At 40.1% G+C, this 23,120-nt stretch overlaps 1 long non-coding RNA gene across 8 annotated transcripts in view; it reads left to right on the forward strand.

Annotated features, from left to right (window-relative positions):
- Nucleotides 1-23,120, forward strand: part of LOC102960811 — a 51,653-nt gene that overhangs the window by 21,134 nt on the left and 7,399 nt on the right. For 7 of the 8 annotated variants that reach the window (XR_006219629.1, XR_006219626.1, XR_006219624.1 and 4 more), the window contains exons 5-7: nt 2,568-2,919; nt 11,124-11,364; nt 20,999-21,071. This is a non-coding gene — a long non-coding RNA (uncharacterized LOC102960811). The remainder of the gene's footprint in view (nt 1-2,567; nt 2,920-11,123; nt 11,365-20,998; nt 21,072-23,120) is intronic. The other variant, XR_006219627.1, reaches the window with a different exon arrangement.

The following is a 23,120-nucleotide window of genomic DNA, read 5'->3' on the forward strand; positions in this document are numbered from 1 at the left end:
TCTCTGCCCCTCCCATGCTTTTGGATAATTTGGGTCATATGCCCCGTGTTGGATTATCTTTGGTCAGCTTGGCATTACCGCCACCCCTTCTATGGTCTCCTTTGCTTTGGAGAGAAGCCAGGCGCTACATTCCTCTTTATTGTATGGTTCCAGCCTAGAGCGTATTCATGAGAGGCATCCTTGAGACAAAATGATGGAGAAATCATTATTCTTCAGTCAGTTGCAGCCAGAATTGTGAACAGGTGTGATACTCCTAGAGACATTTTTTTTTGTGGGGGGTGGTGGTGGGGATAAGCCACCAATTCTCTGTATTAAAGTCATTTATAGCTAGACTGCAAAGAGGAACTTCTGTTTTCTGGACTGATATGTGACCCTTCCTAAGCATAGCACTGATGCAAGGGAAATGAATTACAGCACTGACATAAGACAAATCAGGATTTAGATATGATTTCAGTATGGAGCACAATGGTAATATGGAGGAAATTTGACTTCTAGTAATGGCAGGGTAGCTTGGTCAGGATAATCTTCCTACAGGCGAGCATGATAGAGTCTGGATGGGAATATTAAAAACCAACTATCTGAGGACATTCAGCAGGAACTAAAAGCAGGTGGATATTGGAGAGGAGTCTGCCCTTAAAATATGGGAACTACACAAATGTGACTTTTGGCTTTGCAGTTTATATTCAGAGTTGTTCACCAATCCATTAGGTGGCTCAGAATGAAGTTGTATTACTGAATAATTCAGCTGAATTACTGAATACTAGTGTCAGAGTATAGAATTCAGGACTGGAAGAGTAGCTGGGCAGCTAGAAGGGGAATCCTAGAAAAGAGGAGGTCATGGAGGTGGTACACCCCCAAATTTGCATATAAACTCTTCTCAAATTCATGTCCAGCCACTGAAATATGCATCAGTGGGAGAGACCACATAGAGTACAGAGAAAAAGTGACCATTAGGAACGGGAAGAATTGAGCAAAGATTTCAGCTTACACCCAAAACAGAGGAGACAGACCTAGGAGTTTGAGTCTAGCCAATTTAATTCCTTACTAGAAGAAAAATCACACTCTTCTGAGCAATATAACAGAATCACAGATGTCTACAATGTATAATTCTTAATGTCTAGTGTACAGTAAAAATGCCCAAATGTACAAAGAGATAGGAAAATATGACCCATATGCAAGAAGAAGGAAAAAACAATCAGAGAAAACCGAACCTTCAGTGGTCCTTAGTAGACAGAAACTTTAAAGCAGCTATTATAGATATGCTCAAGGACTTATAGGAAAACATAGTCTTAATGAATGAACAGATGGAGAAACAGCAGCAAAATAGAAGGAATGAAAAGCTCCCATTTTACTCTGTTTAGGCTGCTGTAACAAAAACACCATAGACTGAGTGGCTTCAGTAAACATTGATTGCTCACAGTTTTGGAAGTCTGGGAAGTCCAAGATCAAGGCACCAACAGATTTGGTCTCTGGTGACGTTCTGCTAACTGGTTCCTAGGTGGCCATCTTCTCACTGTGTACTCGCATGGCAGAAGGAATAAGGGCACTCTCCAGGGCCTCTTTTACAAGAGGGGCACTAATGGGGGGGCACTAATCCCATTCACAGAGACTCCACCTCATGACCTCGTTAACTCCCAGAGGCACCACCTCCTAACACTGTCACATTTGGGGTTAAGTTTTCAACATGTGAGTGGGGGGAGAGACACAAACATTCAGTCTATAGCCGACTCAAATGAAAATTCTAGGTGGAAAAAAACGGCAACTAAAATGAAACATTTACTAGCTTTGCTTAATGGCATATTGGAGATTGCACAAGAGTCCATGAATTTGAAAGCAGGTAAATGGGAATTATCCAAATTCAAGAAAAGGGAGAAAAGAAGAAATGCGAGTAGGTTCTTAGAGAGCTATAGTTTCTGATAATATAAGCAATCTAATACAGGTGATTTGGAATACTAGAAGGAACCAAGAGAATAGGGAGGAAAAAATTTTGAAGAAAAAATTTGGAAGAAATAATGGCTGAAAACTTACCGATTTAGTAAAAACACTAATGGGTCCAAGGTGCGTGGACCACAAGCAGAATAAATACAAAACCAACCAAACAAAAAACAACAAATAACATTAGGCACATGACAGGCTGTTGGAATCCAAAGATAAAGAGACAAGAGCCTGGAGAAAAAAAAAAGCCTGTGTATCACTTGAAGAGAAACAATAAGACAAGTGATGGCAGACTTCTCATCAGAAGCAGCACACCCAGATCACATCAGTGGAAGGATTGCCCCAGTTGAGAGGAGTGGCGTCAGCGGAGTACCTTCAGTTTTCAGCCCCTTTCAAGGTTGCCTCAACTGTAGAGCCCTGACTCGCTTAAGATCTTGCTTTTTCCTGGGAGACCTATAGCCAGCGATTGATCGATTAGTGCCCGAGCTGACCATCTTGGCCCAGTGCAAGACAAATCTGAAGGGCCATTCTTGTTCTAGCTCCCCCGGGGCATCGGTCGAGGCTGTCAGAGGATGTGCATCACAGCTCAGTTTTTCCTTCTGACTACTCTCGCTTCCTTCTCCTTCTTACAGGTTTTGATACCCAGGGGACTCCTTAGTAAGCATTCTGCTGGCTAAATTTCAGCTCAGAGCCTACCTCCTCGGAAACCCAACCCATGACAACAACTGAATAATACCTTTAAGTGCCGAAATAAGTAGAACCGTCAACCCAGCATTCTATATGCCGCAAAATTGTCTTTCAAAAATGAAGAAAAATAAAGATATTTTCAGGCGGACGAACGCTAAGAATGTGTATGTTGTGCTATAAGAAGGACTGAAGAAATTCTTCCAGTGGGAGATGAATCACACCAGACAATAACCTGGGCGCAAGGGGAAGAATGAAAAGCACGGGAAGTAGTAAATATTTGGATGAATATAAGGGAAGGTACACAGTTTCTTCCCTTTTTTTTAGATTTTATTTTTAAGTAATCTCTATACCCAAAGTGGGGCTCGAACACAAAACCCTGAGATCAAGAGTCGCGTGCTCCACCAACTGAGCCAGCAGCCAGCTGTGCCACGTACACATTTTCTTAATTTCTTGAAAAAATCATGTGATTGTACAATACAACCTATAACACTGTATTGGGTTTGTAACATAAGTAGATGTAATAGATACGGCAAAAATCTCCCAAAGTTGGGAGAAGGGTAAATAAAACTATAATATTAGAAGGTTACTGTATTTTGTGTGAAGTAGAACAATATAAACTCTAAGTAGCTTGGGATAAGTTAAAGAGGCATATCGAAGCCTTTGGAGTAACCACCAAAATTATGAAAGATATACAGTTAAAAAGCCAACAGAGAAATCAAAATGGAATGCTATAAAGTATTCAGATCACCCGAAAGAAGGCAAGAAGGGAGGAAAAAAGAATGAAGTGGACAAATAGAAAACAAACGGGAAAAATGTATATTAGTGATAATGGCGGCTCGTTTTCTTATTGTCAGAGAAGGGAGTTACAAAGGTAGAAGCAAGAATGAACCAGTGGTCTTGGAATTACTCATATAAGTAAATACATAAATATGGATGTAATATGCGTATGTATGTATATACATACATACCTGTGTTTATGTCCGTGAATCTCTCTATTTATGTGGATATCCGTAGATATCCGTAGATGCACACAACCATATGATTTCTAGCTGTGACCACCGACAAGGTTTGAAAGCATCAACCAAGAGCATATTTCGAGGTCCAATCTTGATTTCTGAAAACCCTTCTCAATGTAAATGTCTGAATGGCTTTTTGGAGAAGTGACTGACTTGAGGACTGGGGTAGGGAATGTACAGGATAAGCCTGGAACATTTTGTGCCCCAAAGTAAGGAAGTCCCCAAGGAATGATGGGGATCTGTCAAAGGCTGCAGAATCTGGTTTGACTGGGCTCTCACTGGTGAAATCTGGAAGAATATGACTTCAAAGTAAATAATGGTAACAAACTGTAAGCCGCTGAATAAAACAAGAATCCATGAGTCCACATCCACTCTAAGTAAATATGTGAATAAATTGCAAGTTAGATGATAAACACACCTACCTAGTCTTAAATTACCCCCTTGTAAAGCACTTATTGATTACAAAGGGAAAAAGTAACTTGATAGTGGAGAAGCCTGGCAAACACCCTCTTAATCAAATGAGCCAAACAACATCACTAGTAACAGGACAAATTGAAATCAGAACCACCTTCTAGAACACAATGAGAAGAACACACAAAACATCGCTTCTGTGAGAACTCCTGCCAAAGATTCGTAAGCTGAGTCTAATCACAAAGAAACATCAGACAAATTGAAGGACATAGTACAAAATAACTGTTCTGTTAATCTTTAGAATTGTCAAGGTCACGAAAAGACCAAGGAACTATTCCAGATAGAAGGAAACAAAAGAAAAGTGACAAATAAATGCAATGTATTAGCCTGGTCCGGCTCCTTTTGCTATTAAGATTGTTACTAGAGCAATTGGTGAAACTTAAATGAGGTAGAAGGATTAAATGGTAGTAAGGTGTTAATGTTAATTTCCTCACTTTGATGATGGTGTTGTGATTATGCAGGAGAATATCCTTATCTTTAGGAAATAGACACTAAAGTATTAACAGGATGTTAGCAACTTCTCTCAGCTGGTTTGGGGGGGGGGTGGAAGTACTTCGCACTGTACCCACAACTGTTCTGTAAGTTTGAGATTGTTTCCAAAATAAACAAATACCCACTGAGGAAGAAAACCCACAAGATATCGTTAGAATGGCTAAAATAAATACAAAAGGATGATAGAAATGTCGAGAGCAGGATACGAAGCCACCAGAATGCTCATAAATTGCTAGTGTAATGTAAAATTACAAAATCACTTTGGGAAAGCTTTGGTAGTTTCTTATAAACTTGCCCTTCCTTGGAGCTAGCAGTGCCTCTCCTAGGTATGTACCCAAGAGAAATGAAAATGTATGCCCACGTGGATACTTGGATGGGAATACTTACAGCAGCTGTCTTCCTAATAGCCAAAATCTGGAACAAAATATCTATCAGTAGGAAAATGGATTTAAAAATTTTGATTTAGGGGCCCCTGGGTGGCTCAGTCGGTTAAGCATCTGACTTTGGCTCAGGTCATGATCTCACAGTTCAAGTGAGTTCGAGCCCCGCATTGGGCTCTGTGCTGACAGTGCTCAGCCTGCTTACGATTCTTTCTCTCTGCCTCTCTCTCTCTGCCCCTTCCCCACTTGTACTCTCGCTCTCAAAATAAATTAAAAAATTTTTTATATAATCATATAATGTAGTGTTACTCAGTAATCAAAATGTACTATTTAAAAAAAATTTTAAGTGGGGCGCCTGGGTGGCGCAGTCGGTTAAGCGTCCGACTTCAGCCAGGTCACGATCTCGCGGTCCATGAGTTCGAGCCCCGTGTCGGGCTCTGGGCTGATGGCTCGGAGCCTGGAGCCTGTTTCCGATTCTGTGTCTCCCTCTCTCTCTGCCCCTCCCCCGTTCATGCTCTGTCTCTCTCTGTCCCAAAAACAAAACAAAACAAAAAAAAACGTTGAAAAAAAAAATTTTATGTCTACTTTTGAGAGAGAGTGCAAGCAGGGGAGGGGCGGGGGGGGGGGAGAACCAGAGGATCTGAAGTGGGCTCTGCACTGAGAGCAGAAAGCCCAATGTGAGGCTCGAACTCATGAACTAGGAGATCTTGACCCGAGCTGAGGTTGGATGCTTAACTGACTTAGCAACATGGGTGCCCCAAAATGTACTATTTATACATGTAACAGTATGGGTCAATTACATAGAACATTATGCTGAGTGAACAAAATTAGAGTACATAATGCATGATTCCATTTATATGAAGTTTTAGAGGAGGGAGAACTAATCTATGATGGAAAAAACTCAGAACAGTTACTGCCTCTGACAGTGCTGGGATTAACTGGTAAGGGATACTGGGGATATTTCTGGGGTACGTAGATGTTCTACGTCTTGATGGAGTGTGGGTTACACAGGTGTATCAGTCTAAACTGTAGACTGTTTACATAGACAATCCTAAGGAATCCACAAAAAAAGATAAGAATTTAGCAAGGTTACAATATAATTTATATATATATTATATATATAAATTTAATATACAAAAATCAATTTTAATTTTATATACTAGCAGCAAACAATTGGAAATGAAATTAAAACTAATTTTTTTAAGGTTTATTTATTTTTGAGAGAGAGGAGAGAGTGATCAGGAGAGAGGCAGAGAGAGATAGAGAGGGAGAGAGAGAATCCCAAGCAGGCTCCACACTGTCAGTGCAGAGCCAAAAGCGGAGCTCAAACTTTCGGAATGTGAGATCATGACCCGAGCCGAAATCAAGAGTCGGACACTCAACCGACTCAGCCACCCAGTTGCCCCGGAAATGAAAATTTTAAATTCCATTTACAGTAATGTCAAATTTACAACATTTAAGAAGAATTTAGCAAAAGATATCCAAAACGCCTATCCTGGAAACTACAAAATACCTTTGAGGAAAAAAAAAACAAAAACAAACGAAAATATCTCAAGAAATGCAGGCAGATACCATGCTGAAGAATTGGAAGACCCAATATTGCCAATATATTACTCTTCCCCAAATTGATTTCAGTCCCACCAGGCTGTGTGTGTGTGTGTGTGTGTGTGTGTGTGTGGAAATTGAGTAGCCAATTATATTTAGGTAGAATTGCAAAGGACCTAAGATATTTAAAGCAATCTTGGAAAAGGACATTAGAGGAGATCCTCAACTAGTGATCATGGGCTGTCCTTTTACCTATAGAAATAAGAGATTAAAAAAATAATTAAAAAGTTTAATGTGTATGAGTAGGGCTTGTTGTCTGGCGGGCTTCACTGTAGGATAATTGACAGGCACAAAGTTGTTTTATTGGACAACCACCAAATGCAAATGTTTCTGCACATTTCTCCAGGAGAATAGGGGTGGGTGAGGGGTGCTGGTGTGGTGCAGTGGTGGTTGGTGGCAGAAGCTTGGGAGATGACAGTGGGAAAGAGGACCTTGGATGATACCATTTACCATGCAGACTTTATTGCAAAAATGTTTCAGGGACAGTTCTTCACCGCCTTCCTCTACAATGTTTAGTGTCCGTGTCCAGAGTGTAGGGTTAAACTTCTCACCCTTTCTGTGGGCTGGTAAAGAGTACCCAACTTTTTGAAGTATGGGAGAGACTGTCTATAGACACTTTAATCCCATTGTCACATCCACTTTCTGTCTTATTTGGGGCCTCTACTGTCCAGGCCTTCCCAGGGTTCTTTTAGGTGAATCAGATTGCTTCCTGTTGGCATGCTATTGCCGACAAGCCTGGTTGGGTTTTCTTAAGCTTTCTCCTGTCTGCTAGGAAAATCTCCACTCCACCATCTGTTTTCCATTTTCCAAAATTTCATTGATAATACTTATCTGTTGTTTCCTTCCTTTTCCCAATCTCTTTCTCTCTCTCTGTCTCTCTTTGTCCCTTTTTGTGGTTTTGCATTTTTAAATTCTTTACTATCATTTTTGTTTGGTTTCAGGAGTCAGCAGGTAAAAATACTTTAATTTGATCTTTAGTTTAATCTACCATGAAAAACTGGAAATCCTTCCGTGCTTTCCTAAAAGGTAGTATGATTTGGAGCTGTAGAAAGTGCAGGGTAGGGTATGACAACTGGAGAGAGAGACCGCAGATGGGGAGAGGAGACAAATACAAAAGATACCTAGATGTCATTTTTTAACCCAGTCCTGTTACTTTATATTCTTGAATCTATAGTCCCAATTAGCATGACTATTTAATCATTCTGCTATGCAAAGGATGTAAAAAAATTTTTTTTTCTGTACAAACCCGTGTGGATTTTTATAAAGTAATGTGTTTTACTGCTGCTCAAAAATCAATTCCCCCTTGACAAAATATTAGCAAATCAAATCAAACAATGCATAAAAAATTATACACCACAACCAAGTGGGATTTGTTCCAATTATACAAGGCTAGTTAAACATTTGAAATCAATTAATGTAATCCATCACGTCAATGGGCTAAAGAAGAAAAATCATATGATCATATCAATAGTTTCGGAAAAATAAATTGACAAAATCTGACCCTTATTCATGGTATAAACTCTCAAAAAACTAGGAATGGGGGGAAATTTCCTTAAGTTGATAAAGAAATGTCTATTTAAAAAAACCTACAGTTAACATCATACTTAATGATGAGAAACAAAGTACTTTCCCACTTGATTGGGAACGTGACTGGAATGTACTGTCTCAACACTCCTATTCAACGTCATGCTTGAAGTCATATCTAATGAAATAAGACAAGAAAAGGGGGAAAACATAAACAGACTAAGAAGGAAGAAATAAAATAGTCTTTGTTTGCAGATGACATGACCGTCTTTGTAGAAAATCCCAAAGAATCAACAACAACAAAAAGATACCTGCAATTGGTCATAGCAAGGTTGCAGGATGCAAGGTTACCTGACAAAAGCCAATTGCCTCTTTATGTACCAGCAACAAGCAAGTGGAATTTAAAATTAAAAACTTAATACCATTTACATTAACACCAACATTGAGATAGAGACCAAAGCAGATCTAAGTTATGGAGAGATATTCCATGCACATGGGTAGGAAGGCTCAATATGTCAAGAGGTCAATTCTTTCTAACTTGATTTATAGATCGAATGCAATCCTAATCCAAGAATAGAGAGCCCAGAAATAGACCCACACAAAAATAGTCAAGTCCTCTTCCATAAAGGAGCAAAAGGCAACTTAATGGAAAAATAATAGTCTTTTCGCCAAATGGTGCTGGAACAGCTGGATATCCACATGCAAAAAAATGAATCTATACAGCTTTCACAAAAAGTAACTCAAAATAAACATAAGCCTGAATATACAAAACTCCTAGAAGATAAAATAGAAAATCTAAGTGACTTTGGTTTTGGTGATGACTTTTCAGATAAAGCATCAAAAGCATGATCCATGAAAGAAAAAACTGATAAGTGGGACTTCATTAAAATTTTAAAAACTTCTGCTCTGCAAAGGACACTGTTCAGAGAATGAAATAATCCAGAAATTGAGAGGAAAATCTTTGCAAAGTGTATATCTGATAATGGACTGATATCCACAATATATAAAAAACTCTTAAAAGTCAACAATAAGAAAACAACTCAATTTTTTTTTAATGAACAAAAGATCTGAACAGTCACATTACCAAAGAAGATATAGAAATGGCCAATGATTATATGAAGAGGTGTTGAACATCATATATAGAAAAGTACTGCAAATTAAGACAACAACGAGATACTACTATACATCTGTTAGAATGGCCAAAATCCAAAACACTGACAACACCAAATGCTACTGAGTATGTGGAGCAAGGGGAACTCATTCATTGTTGGTGGGAAAACAAAACGATACAGTGAGTTTGGAAGACAATTTAGCAGCTCTTTTTTGCTTTTTATTTTTGTTTGCTTGCTTGGTTTGTATTTTTTACAAAACCTTACCATATGATTCAGCAAGTCATGTTCCTTGGTATTTTCTCAAATGAGTTGAAAATTTACCATTCACACAAAAATCTGCACGCAAATGTTTATAGAAGCTTTATTCAAAATTGCCAAAACTTGGAGGCAAACAAGATGTCCTTCACTGAGGGAATGGATAAATAGACTGTGGTACGTCCAGACAATGGAATATTAGTCAGTGATGAAAAACTCATGAGCTATCAAGCCATGAAAAGACATGGAGGAAATGTAACTGTATGTTGCCAATCTGAAAGACTGAAAGACTGAAAACTGAAAGAAGCCAGTCTGAAAAAGCTTCACAGTGAGTGATTCCAAACATGCAACAGTCTTGGAAAGGCAAAACTATGGAGAGAACAATACCAGTTGTTTCCAGGGACCAGAAGGTGGGAGGGAGGGAGGAAGAGGTGGAACACAAGGGATTCTTAGGACAGTGAAACTATGATACTGTAACGGTGGATACATGCCATCATACGTTTGTCAAAACCCACAGAATATACAACACAAAGTGTGAGCCCGACTGTACATTTGGACTTCAGATAATCATAATGTATCAATATTGGCTCATCAGTTCTGGCAAATGCACTCTACCAATGCAGAATGTTAATAATGGGGGGAAACCAGGTGGGGAAGAGAAGGTATCTAGGAATTATGTGCTTTCCGCTCATTTTTCTGTAAACCTAAAACTGCTCCAAGAAAGAATGTCTCATATATATATATATATATATATAGAGAGAGAGAGAGAGAGAGAGAGAGAGAGTTTTGTTTTTTTTAAGTAAATTACACTCAACATGGAGCCTTGACTGCAGATCAAAAAAAAGAATGTCATATATTTATAGGTATATATATAAATATAATAAACAATATAATATATACGTATAAATAAATATAATAAATATAAATAATATACATATAAATAAATATAAATATAACAAATATATAAATATAAATATATATCACATGTATTTATATATATATAATATACTTTCATATATATGTCATAAAATATTGTCCAAATATAGTTTTATGTATATGTCATGTATATTTATATATATAAAATATAGTTTTGTTTTGTCCGTTTAAGTAAACTACACCCAACATGGAGTCCCGACTGCTAGATCAAGAGTCACATGCTCTACTTCATGAACCAGCCAGGCGCCCCAGTCTATTATTTACAAAAAAGAAAGAGAAAGAAAAGAGAGGCTATTTAAAAAGCCAAGTCCATGAGGAAAGAGCTGTAGTGACAGAAGGGGTGTTTACACACGTGTGTGGATTCATGGGAGCTCATTTCATCACGCACTTAAGATCTATACGTTCAACGGCAAGTAAACTTTACCTCGGTAAAAAAATCAACTCTATATTATTACCTGTTCTTAATTTGGCTGATACAACACTGAAGAGTTTAAAAGAAGCAGGACTCAGCTGTATGTGAGTGTCGTTGACCTTGGAAAGATGCTGCCGTGTCGTGAAGAGGCGGAGAATGGCTCTCTCAAATGCATTTCCTTGCGCAGCTAGCCTTTCAGATTAGCTAATATGTAGAGGGAACAATCCTAGCTCCATATTTCATTCTTCCATGGCTTTTTTTTTTTTTTTTTGATGCCTGATTATATCTTTTCTTTCAGATTTAGTCAGAGGGGAAATGCCACCTGAGGTCTGAGCGCACATGTGACAGAAATCCTGGGAGAGAAGCACCGTCGTGAACTTGTTCTTGAAGGAAGTGAGGGGTCTGCATAGGCCGAGAAATTGGGATTCGTGGCAGCAGGAGTGGCCGTGATCTAGGGATGAGTGCCAGCGAGCAAGAAAGAGGCAGAGCTGACCGGACTCCACAAGAGGAGGGTTGTATTTAGGATCCATGACAAATAAGTACTTAAACATAAGAATGAGAAATTGGGGGCTGGTCACGTAATCTTGGAATAATTGGGAGAAGATGCACTTATCTTTCTCCCATACTCAGGAGTTGAGTGGCCTGGATTTGTTTCAGGGGCTGTAACAATTCATTTTAGATCGGCCGGGCCATGGCACCCAGTCGTTTGGTCCAGCACCAGTTTAGAGGTGGTTTGTTTCGTGAGACTAGCATTTAAGTCAGCAGAGTTTTGAGTAAAGCAGGTGCCCTCCGTAATGTTTGGGCCTCATCCAATCAGATGGGGGCCTTAAGAGAGACTGGCTGAGGTTCCCCAGATTCTACCTCCAGGCTGCCTTTGCATCGACTGCAGCATCAGGTCTTCCCGGGGTCCAGCCTGTTGGCCTGCCTGCAGCTTTTGGACTTGCCAGCCTCCATGAGCCATTTCCTGAAAGTAAATCTCTCTGTGTATTTATTTAGGCTGCTGTTCTGCTTCTTTGGAGAACCGCTCTGGCCAATACAATGGCTAATAGTCCAGTGCCAGCTCTGAATTCCTCTTGCCTCCTTCTTGCCCGCAACCCAAATCGGCTTCCAGCTAATTCTTAATGTGTGGAAAAATAGGCAATTTATGTTAAGGTGTTGTTGACGTGAAGTGGATAGGGCATTGTAGTGCCTTTTAAACAACGATAATGCCTTCAGGCCAAAAGAGAGGAGTGCTAAAAGGTTAGCGGATTGTACCATACATATGCATCGGTTATCTGTACACAGGTATGTGTTTTTACTTATTTGGGTTTTGGTTGGAGTCGCTTTCTGGAGGTCAGTCTCTGCCAGCTGTGGATGGTCGGCGCTTGCAACGGCAGGCTAAGTCTTCACAGTCTGGTAATAGATTTTCTCAGTCCACGGGTGGTACGTTAAGAGCCCAGGTCCCCTAGTTCCAGATGCAGTCTGCTGCTGTCAACCAGACATCTAATGCGGTGATCCCCCCCCCCCCCCCCCCCCCCCCCCCGCCAAACCTGATTGCCCACAAGCCTGCCTGCTTCTTGCAGGCACAGCCTTCCCTACCGTCCCTTACAAGGGCCCGGTTTATACAACTGGGATTCTCCCCTGGTTCCTTGTTTGCACTCTAGTAATCTGGTACTTCTGGAACCATGCCACAAACCAAGACCTATTTGGCTGGGCTCTGATCCCCTGCCCAATGTATGCTGGTTCCTATGCCCCAGAGTGTCTGACTCTGCTCACTCCACTAAGTCTGGTTCAACCTGGATAAACCTCTTTTGAACTTTGATTTCTGGTTCCACTTGACTGTGTGTGTTACCACCCCTCGGTGACCATCAGTGCCGTGTCCTTACTGAGTAAGATCTTCTGAGTGGGTCCAACTTTAACTGGACCCAAGTTTTCCTCGCTGCAGTGGACACTGACATGCGTTTAGGGACCCAGTATTGTTCCTGTGTTGATACATCGTGAATCTAGTCCCATCGTCTCCAGTTAATTTCCTGGTTTCTTCTGGTTAGCCTTTGGGGGCCCAACACGCCTCACATTTTGGTCTGTAAGGGGTTCTAATACAGTAATCCAATCACACCACATGGAAGACAGGCAAATACAGATTCTTAAGTAAGAAAGTGACATGATGAAAATGGTATTTTAGGGAATTTAATCTCTTAGCGTTACTCAGGATAGATTGGAAGAAGGGGAAACTGGCTAACATGTTAACCTATTAATTGAGGAATGTGAGGCTTAAGTGGCATAGAGTGGTAGTGAATATAAGAAGAAGTAAAGAATCTAAACACTCTATGCCAATAAAATTTTATTTGCATAAAGATGTTCACTGCAGAATAATTTATAATAGCAAAAACTTGCAATGACCTAAATATCCAACAATAGGAAATGATTTGGGGAAATTTTGTTATAGCCCGCTTAATGAAATGTTACAAAGCTAACTAACTAAATTGTTAGGAAGGTTATTAATCAAAATGGAAAAGTGCATATGATGAAATATTAAAGAAAAAAAGGCAGGATCCTGGAAATGCAGGGTAGAGCCACTGTGGAAAACAATATGGAGGTTCCTCAAAAAATGAAAAATAGAATTACCAGGGCACCTGGGTGGCTCAGTTGGTTGAGCATCTGACTTTGGCGTAGGTCATGATCTCATGGTTCATGAGTTTGAGCCCTCCATCAGGCTCACTGCTGTCAGCACAGAGCCCACTTTAGACTCTCTCTCCCCTTCTCTCTCTCTCTGCCCCTCCCCTGCTCATGCTCTCTCTGTCTCAAAAACAAATAAAATATAAAAAAAGAAAAGAAGAACATTACCATGTGATCCAGCAATTCCACTACTAGGTACTTCCCCTAAGAATCACAAAACACTAATTTGAAAAGGTATTTGTACCTCTATGTTTATTGCATTATTTACAGCAGCCAAATTATAGAAGCAGCCCACGCGTCCATCAATAGGTGAATGGATAAAGAAGATGTGGTACATATACACAATAAATACTACTCAGCTATAAAAAAGAATGAGATCTTGCCATTTGCAGCAGCATGGATGGAGCTAGAAGGTATGATGCTAAGTGAAAGAAGTCAGTCCGAGAAAGACAAATACCATATGATTCCACTCACGTGGAATTTAAGAAACCAAACAAATGAACCGCAAAAAAGAGACAAACCAGAGAATGTAGTAGAACAAACTGAGGGTTACCAGAGGGGAGGTGGGTGGAGGGATGGGTGAAAAAAGTGAAGGGGGTTAAGAGCTCCCTTTACGAGGACTGAGTAATGTATAGAATTGTTGAATCAGTCTATCGTACACCTGAAACTAATATAACGTTTTATGTTAATTATGCAGGGTATAAAATGTGCACACAATTATTACAAAATCTGAATATGCATATAAAATATGTGTAAAAGTTGTATGAAATGGTAACAATGATTGTGGTAGAGGTGGATTTATGTATGCTTTCATTTTCTCTGTTTTCCAAATTTCTATAACATGGTTATATTAGTTTTAAAGATTCTGGGATTCCAGCCTCCTACTGAGACTAATTCTTTCTCTGATTTAAATGATTATTTTGACACATTTATTGGTGTTCTCCTGTCTCCTACGTCCTGGAATGAGCCTTGAGTGAGGATAAAGCCAGCCACTTTGAGAAAGTCATCGTTTCGTTACCAAAAGCAGGTTTGGCCATTGATGAAAAATAAAAACAAAGAAGCAACAACAACAAAAGCATCTTTTTCCAGGCACTTCAAGAAATACCTGTTTACTGGAAATAATTGGATTTATATTGATTTCTAGCATAGCTGGGCTTTCTACCTTGAGGCGGTGCTAACTTAGTTGGTAAGATCATGCACTTTGACGTAAGGCAGAAATGGGTTCAAATTCTAGGTCCTCTGCTCATAGCTGTGGGACTGTGGGCAAGTTACATAATCGTGCCATGTCTTCGTTTGCTCAGAGGGTGATGTTACTGACCTTTGGAGATGGGAGGGTTGTTGAAGCAAGGCCAAGTTGAGCCATCACTCAACTTTACCAAGTTGCTGCTGAGGGAGAAGGGCCTTGGCCCCTGAATGGATCCTGTAACCCCCACATCCTCCATTCAGGGGAGGTCAGGGCAGGACTGTGCTCAAAAACCTTATGTCTTTTGACACAATGGGCTCTAAAATACCATCTGCATTAATGACTCTCCTGGGACTGTTTGGAAGTCACCATGCTCTAGTGCCCAGATATTCTTAGGCAGCTACAGAATTTATTGAGGATAATAATTTCCAGAGGAGGCTGTGGAGGTGGCACTCTTTGTACACCTTAGTGGTGGCAAAGATGAACAGATAAGTGAGTAGTCCACAAATAACCTCTGAATTTATATATAATAGCTCTCTGAACACATCTCCCCTGAATGCCCCCTTTGGTGGTATTTATTGCTTTACCACCACCTCTTCCGGCTATTATCCTGAACCTCTGTGAGCCCAGCTACTGGTCAAATCTATGTAGTAGCTCAGGCTGCTCAGCCTACAGGACACCCTCTAGCATCACAAGGGACATTATAATAAAGGCCATAGTCAATAACTACCAAATAGCAAGGTGAATGATTCAGATGGGAGATGTCCTGCCTGTCCTTCTACTGCCCTCCTCATCTGTCCTTGTCATAGAGTCTGGACCCCTTTGTAACGACAAAGTTCATAACTCTGGTTGCCTCCCATATTCAGTTCCCCTATTTATACATTTCTGCCTCCAATTTTAGCACCTGTTCTCTATTCCATACTCCGAAAGACTCATCCCAGCAATTGTACATGGACCCCCAAAGAAGTGATTAGTGAGGATGATGTAGAATAGTTCAAGAACTATTCCAAGAATAGTTCCAACTTTGGCCCAGTAGGAAGGGCTCAGATTGAAGGATGCTCAAAGGATATTCCTACACACCCCAGAGAGCAACTCCATTTCCATCAAGAATACCCAGATGGGCAGCTCTGGGCCTATCCTGTTTGATGGAAGGGACCTTTTGGAAGAGATTAACCTGACTTTGTGTCCTTAAACTGGCCAGGCACCCCTAACACATGAGTCCAATTCTCAATGTAAATGAATTTCTACTCTGACGCATTGTGCACAGCTTAGAATGCCAAATATTATTTCATGATTGCAGTCTGCTTGAGGAAAATATTTCTAATGCCTTTGGCTCTTGATCCCTTGCCCTACCTCCTGTTTATAGGCATATACTTGTCCCTCTGAACTCATGCTTGGCTTATGGGCATGAACTTCTTGTTTCTCTTTACAACAACTTTCGCTTACCCTTAGGATTACCTCTGCTTCTACCTCTCTGAGTCAACACTTTTGCCTGGCTCAGTCCTCCCCCCATAACACCTGACATTACCGTCTCATGGCAGGTATTTTCACCCTAGCCCTGTTAATAGGAACCGCACGTAAGAAATTAACATATCAGTCTACCACCCTACTGTAAGGACTATAGTTTTATAGCCATTTTCACCCCTTTTACCCTGCAAAGCCCCAATCTAGTAACCCTCATGGGCAAGGTTTATAGAGAGCAGAGTCAGAAACCATTCAAGTGTGAACACTTTAAGACAGTACAGCAAAAAGAAGTGTGAAGAGCAACTAGGAAGCTGTAAATAATATATTCATCTGACTGTCTTGCTCATGGACTCTGATCTCTGCACTTTGTTACCTATGTTACTTCTCTATCTGTCCCTGACTCTAACTGGTTTCCTCTTGGCTGGATCCATGAATTTGCTGGATCCATGAATAAGCTCTTGGCTTACCTCTTCTACTTAACATTCTACCTGTCCTCCACCCCGCCTGCCCAGTATGGAATGATTAGGTTCTCCTCCGCCAGCTGCTATACTTTTCATTGTTCTAGTGTTAATTGAGCACCTCACCAGAAATGACCAGAAGCAATGCTCCTGAGCACCCCAAATCCATTCCATGGGCAACAGATACCTTTGAATAGGGTTAATACCCCCTAGAGGGAATTTAGAAGACAGGTGGTTAAGTGATAGGGAGAGGGGATGAGGAAGTGGAAAAGGGTAAAAATGCCAGGGAAGAGCTATGGAGGGAGAGGAAGAATAGTAGGTCTGTTCAAGCAACATTTGGGGGATAAAACATTTGAAAGAATGAAGACAAATGGGGGTGCCTGGGTGGCTCAGTTGCTTAAGTGTCCAACTCTTGATTTCAGTTCAGGTCATGATCTCATCGTTTGTGGGATTGAGCCCGTGTTAGCCTCTGTGCTGACAGCATGGAGCCTGCTTGGGGTTCTCCCTCTCTCTCTCTCTCTCTCTCTCTCTCTCTCTCTGCCCCTGTCTGCTTGTGTTCTCTCTCAAAATAAATACATAAACTTGAATTGCATGAGAACAAAAGTAAAGTATGTAGAGGTGAGAGCCGAATACAGGAAAAGAAAATAGGTGTGATAGTCAGAGAGGAGGTACATGGCAGGAGTGAGGGCTGCGATGGTGAGATACAGGGCCATTCCAAGGTGAAATGATAAGAGTGGGCAACTAAAACACCTAGCAGAGGACTCCCATTAAAGGGCACTGTCATAGTTCTTCTCTTCAAGAAAGGGATATTCTAAAGTTTATTAGTTTTTTTAGTAATCTCTATACCCAACGTGGGGCTCGAACTCATGACCCCAAGACCAAGAGCCACATGCTCTTCCAACAGAACCAGGCAGGCACCCCAAGAAAGGGATATTCTAAAAGATGGTTTAAATAAGTACAAAAATAACTACACCAAGGCCGACTATTAGCCACAAGAAAAGTACAAATAAAGGGTATGGGGATCCAGAAAAAAGGATGCCATGACAGTCAACACTTAGTGCTATGCCTTGTATGGAATACGTACTCAACAGAACCGTTTCAGGAGAAAAGCTGACATTGGAAAGGGTACACATGTGCTTTTCAAATTGCATAGCTGATATTTAATTCTTTACTAGTGATTCTCAACATTGGATACACGTAAGAATCCCTTGGGAAACTCTTAGAATGACCGATGTCTGGACCCCACATTCAGAGATTCTGATGTAATGGGTCTGGGGTCAAGCCTGGGCATTAGTGTTTTTCTGAAGCTTCCAGATGATTCTAATGAGCAGCCAGGATTGAGAAACCTCTAGTATTTGTGTATGTCTTTTTCTTCTGAAAGGTTGAGAGGCATAGTATCCAAGGGGAGAAACACAAATTTGGGAAATAGGAAGTACAGATTCTAGATTTAGCATGAGTGCCCATTTATACATCTTGGACAATGTCATCAATACAGTAACAACTCGTATATAAACTCAGGGTAATATATCGTTTCTGTCCCTTGTTTCTCTCAGGAATTTGGAAAATTAAACATGGGGACTTTTTAGTAGGAAGTTACTAAGTAAATACATTTAATCACTACATTTTATCCAGGGAGATGGGCTAAATGGGTGAGAGGCATTAAGGAGGTGAGCATTGGGTGTTATATGTAAGTAATGAATCACTAAATGATTTCTATTCCTGAAATCAGTGTTATACTATATGTTAACTAACTTGGATTTAAATTTGAATAAATAAATAGAATTTAAAAATGAGATATAATTGACAAATAACATCAGTTTCAGGAGTATATGTTACTTTGGATAACAAAAACCTATTATGATTAAGAGTCTATTCATCATAATAAGTTTATGCCTTTTGACATCCATCATCTCATTTGTTTCTCTCCAAATCTTTGCCAGTGAAGTATTATTTTTATTTTGCAACTGACTGACCTACAGGCACACCTCCTTATGTGACAAAGCCATTTTCGATTTTTCTTTCTTCAGTCTTAAGTATCTTTCTAAGTCATTGTTGACACTGTATATTTTATGATGAGTCAGTAGTATTGGTTTTAATGTAAAGAGTAAAAACCTCTGGCCCTGTGTTCGATCAGTTGCCTGACTGGCAGGAGGACGAAACAGAAATAAATATATTGAGGAAGATCGGTAAGAATCAGGAGGAATTGGCATTTGCTACCGGCCATCGCTAAATGAATTAATAAGACATAACGAACAGTAGCGAACAAGACACTCTTCAGATTTTAGCATCCTAACTGCTAAACAAATGTTGAAAGAATGAATAAGTGAATGGATGCATTTTCAGATAGTTATGGAGGGGCACCTGGGTGTCTCAATCAGTTAAGTATCTGACTCTTGATTTCAGCTCAGGTCATGATTTCACAGTTTGTGAGTTTGAGCCCCACATCGGGCGCTGCCTTGGCAGTGAGGAGCCTGTTTGGGATTCTCTCTCTCCTTCTCTTTCTGCCCCTACCTTACTCTCTCTCTCTCTTTCAAAAAAAATAAAATATTTACGAAAATGACCATAATGGTAACGTAAAAGCATTGAGTACTTACATATGCCTGGCCCTGTTTTTAGCCTTTAACTCTTTTGAACCAACACACTAATTCTTTCAGGTAGGTATTACTATTATTCCCCATTTTCCAGATGAAGAAATTGAAGTCCAGAAGGATTCAGTAATTAAAGTACTGAGCCTCTGTTCCCTAGTCCACTAGCAGCACAGTAACAAGGTCCTTAGTTAACTGAATTTCACAGTGCACTTAGCTGACCCCGCTCTTCCTTGAGTAAGCCAGGCCCAAGTCCATTGTATCTGTCTTTTCTGTTTGTGATGCCACCTGCTGGAGAGGCGACCTGCTCTTGTTACCTTGCCCGACCACTATCTCTTCCAGCCACTCCTAGTAGTGACTTCCTGTTCCGAAGTCTGTTGGCACCGTCTGCCAGGGTATCCCCCTTGGCCTTAACCGGGGACAGAAATAGGCGGCGACAGGGCTGATGATTCCATACGTGACATGGAGACTCCGGCCCAGGACGTGGCTTCCAGTCTTGATTCTGCCGTGGCTCCCATCTCTGCTATCTTACCCTTGTCAGCCACAGCAGAACCCTGTGCGTCCGCTGCCCAGCCATTCTGCAGTTTATGGACACTGTGGAAGCCGTCAACTCTCAGGTTCACCATTACAAGAAATCTACCACTAAGAAAAAGAAGCACACCCAATTTTAATGGCATGGTGTCAGGAACTGAAAGGTGATGCGTCCCTGTTTCAGAGAAGTTAAAATGTGTATGTATATTAAAAAAAGAGCATCTTAAAATTGATGAAATACAGCATATAAATGTGTCTTGATAGATTTTTCTAACACTTGGGGGCTGTTTGTAGCCAGCTTTTCTCATGACCACTGCCATTGCCAACTCACAATGTTTGTCCCTCCTTTTGGGTGCTGTGGACTGTAGCAGCTATTGTCACAAATAGGGCCTTCCTCCAAATACTGGTGAAGTGTGTATACTTTTGGGTGTGGTGATTCAGACAAGAGAAAAGAATGGTAGTGCTTGTTAAGTGCGGTCGGAGTGTGGAATATATCAGATGATAGGGAGTTTAGGGAGGTTCTAGAAGTGTCTCTTCTACCTTTTCATGATATGTAATATTTCCATCCTCCCCCCCCCCCCCCGCCCCCACCTCCAGAAATTTCTTCCTGCCCCTTTGTATTCAATTGTCAGCCCAAACCCCAGCTCCTGGCAATCACTGACCTGCTTTCTATCACTATTGTTTTAACTGTTTAAGAATTCATGTGCATGGGCACCTGGGTGGCTCAGCCTGTTAAGCGTCCGACTTCAGCTCAGGTCACGATCTCGCGGTCCTTGAGTTCGAGCCCCGCATCGGGCTCTGGGCTGATGGCTCAGAGCCTGGAGCCTGCTTCCGATTCTGTGTCTCCCTCTCTCTCTGCCCCTCCCACACTCATGCTCTGTCTCTCTCCCTCTCAAAAATAAGTAAACATTAAAAAAAAATTTAAAAATTCATGTGGATGGAATCATGCAGTATTATCATATTTTGTGTCCAGGATATTTCACCTAGCACAATGTTTTATAACTTTTGCATGTTGTTGCTTGTCTTAGCTATTTGTTCCTTTTTTATTGCAGAATAGTACTCCTTTGAATGGATTGTACCACAATTTATTTATCCGTTTATTAGTTGGCATACATTTGGGTTCTTTCTCCAACCGAATGGGGAACCATTCAGTCTTTCGCCATTTAATATGATATTAGCTGTAGTTTTTGGTAAATGCTCTTTTTCCAAGTTTGCTGTCTTTTGGCTTTGGGTGTTGGATTTTGTCAAATGCTTTTTTTCTCTTTGTCAATTAAGTCACATGCTTTTTCTTCTTTAGCTGATTGGTATGGTGGATTACATTGATTGATTCCTGGATGTTGAAACACAGCCTTACATAGCACTTCATTAAGGTATGTGATTCTTTTTACACATTGTTGAGTTCCATTTACCAACTTTTGTTAAGGAATTTTGTGTCTGAAGTTTATGAGAGATACTGGTTTATTATTTTCTTTTTCTGTACTGTCTTTGGTTTTGGTATCAGGGGAATGCTGGCCTCATAAAATGAGGTGGGAAGCATTCCTTCCTTTTCCATTTCTGGCAGAAACTGTCCCAAATTTGTGATAATGCTTCTTTAAATATTTGGTAACTTCTCCAGTGAATCTGTCAAGGCCTGCAGATTTCTGCATTTTTATGTCTTGTGTTTTCATTTTCATTCAGTTTGAAATACTTAAAAAATTTTTTTTTGTATGTTTTCATTTTATTTTTGAGAGAGAGACAGAGAATGAGTGGGGAGGGGCAGAGAGAGAGGGAGACATAGAATCTGAAGTGGGCTCCAGGCTCTGAGCTGTCGGTGCGGGGCCTGATGTGAGGCTCGAGCTCACAGACTGTGAGATTGTGACCTGAGGCGAAGTCGGATGCTTAACCAACTGAGCCTCCCCAGCGCCCCTGAAATACTTTCTAATTTCACTTGTGATTTCTTCTCTGACTCTATGAGTTATTTATAAGTGTATTTAATTTCCGTTATTTGGGGATTTTGCTAGTTATTTTTCTGTTACTGATTCCTACTTTAGTTTGTTATCAGAAAATATACATTGTATGGTTTTAATTGTTTTGAATTTATTGAGACATGTTTAATGTCCCAGAATATGATCTGTCTTAGTGCATATTCCAATTGGACTTTAAAAGAGCACGTGTATAGGGGTATCTATCTGGCTCTCTTGGTAGAGCGTGTGACTCTTGATCTCAGGGCCATGAGTTCAAGCCCCATGTTGGGTGTAGAGCTCACGTGAAAAATTAAGTAAAAGAGCATGTATGCATTCTGAAGTTCAGGCTACAGCATCCTCTAAATTTTGATTGGCTCATGTTAGTTGGGTAATGTTCAAGCCTCTTGTATTCGTACTGATTTTCTGTCCACTTATTCTATCAATTACTGATAGTAATATAGGGAAATCTCTACCTATAATTGTTGACTTGTTTACTTTTCAATTCTAACAGTTTTTGCTTATGTATTTTGATGCTATGTTATTAGATACATGTACATTTAGGATTGCATGTCGTCTCAATACTTCAACATCTTTATCATTATAAAATATCCTTCTTTCTCCTTAATAATATTCCCTATTCCAAAGTTCACTTTGTCTGATGTTAATATAGCCATTCCCAATTTCTTTTTATTAGTGGTGGCATGCATGTATCCTTTCACCTTTAACTTATTTGTGTTTTTATACTTAAACTAGGATTCTTGTGGACATCATATAATTGGGCCTTGGGGTTTTTTTTAAGTCCACCTGAAAATCTCTACTTTTCAAGTATGCTGTTTAGGCAATTTATATTTAATGCAATTATTGATGTAAATAGTTTGTTGCCTTTCTTTTACTTATTTATTTTCTTTTCAGATTTTCATTTATATTCTAGGTAGATAACATACAATGCAACATTGGTTTCTGGAGTAGAATTCAGTGATTCATCACTTACATACAGTACCCAGTGCTCATGATAACAAGTGTCCTCCTAATACCCATCACCCACCTAGACCATTCCCCACCTCCCTCCCTCCAGCCACCCTCCGTTTGTTCTCTACCTTTAAGAGTCTCTTGTGGTTTGTTTCCCTCTTTCTTTTTTCTTTTTCTTTCCCCCCCTCCCATATGTTCATCTGTTTTGTTTCTTAAATTCCGCGTATGAGTGAAATCGTATGGTATTTGTCTTTCTCTGACTGACTTGTTTTGTTTAGCATAATACACTCTAGCTCCATCCATGTCATTGCAAATGGCAAGCATTCATTCTTTTTGGTGGCTGAGTAATATTCCTATATATATATATATATATATATATATATATATATATATACACCACATCTTCTTTATCCATTCATCAGTCAATGGACATTTGGGCTCTTTCCACAGTTTGGCCATTGTTGATAATGCTACTGTAAACATTGGGGTGCATGTACCTCTTTGAAT

Source organism: Panthera tigris, chromosome B4 (assembly GCF_018350195.1).
Source record: "Panthera tigris isolate Pti1 chromosome B4, P.tigris_Pti1_mat1.1, whole genome shotgun sequence".
Lineage (NCBI taxonomy): Eukaryota > Metazoa > Chordata > Mammalia > Carnivora > Felidae > Panthera > Panthera tigris.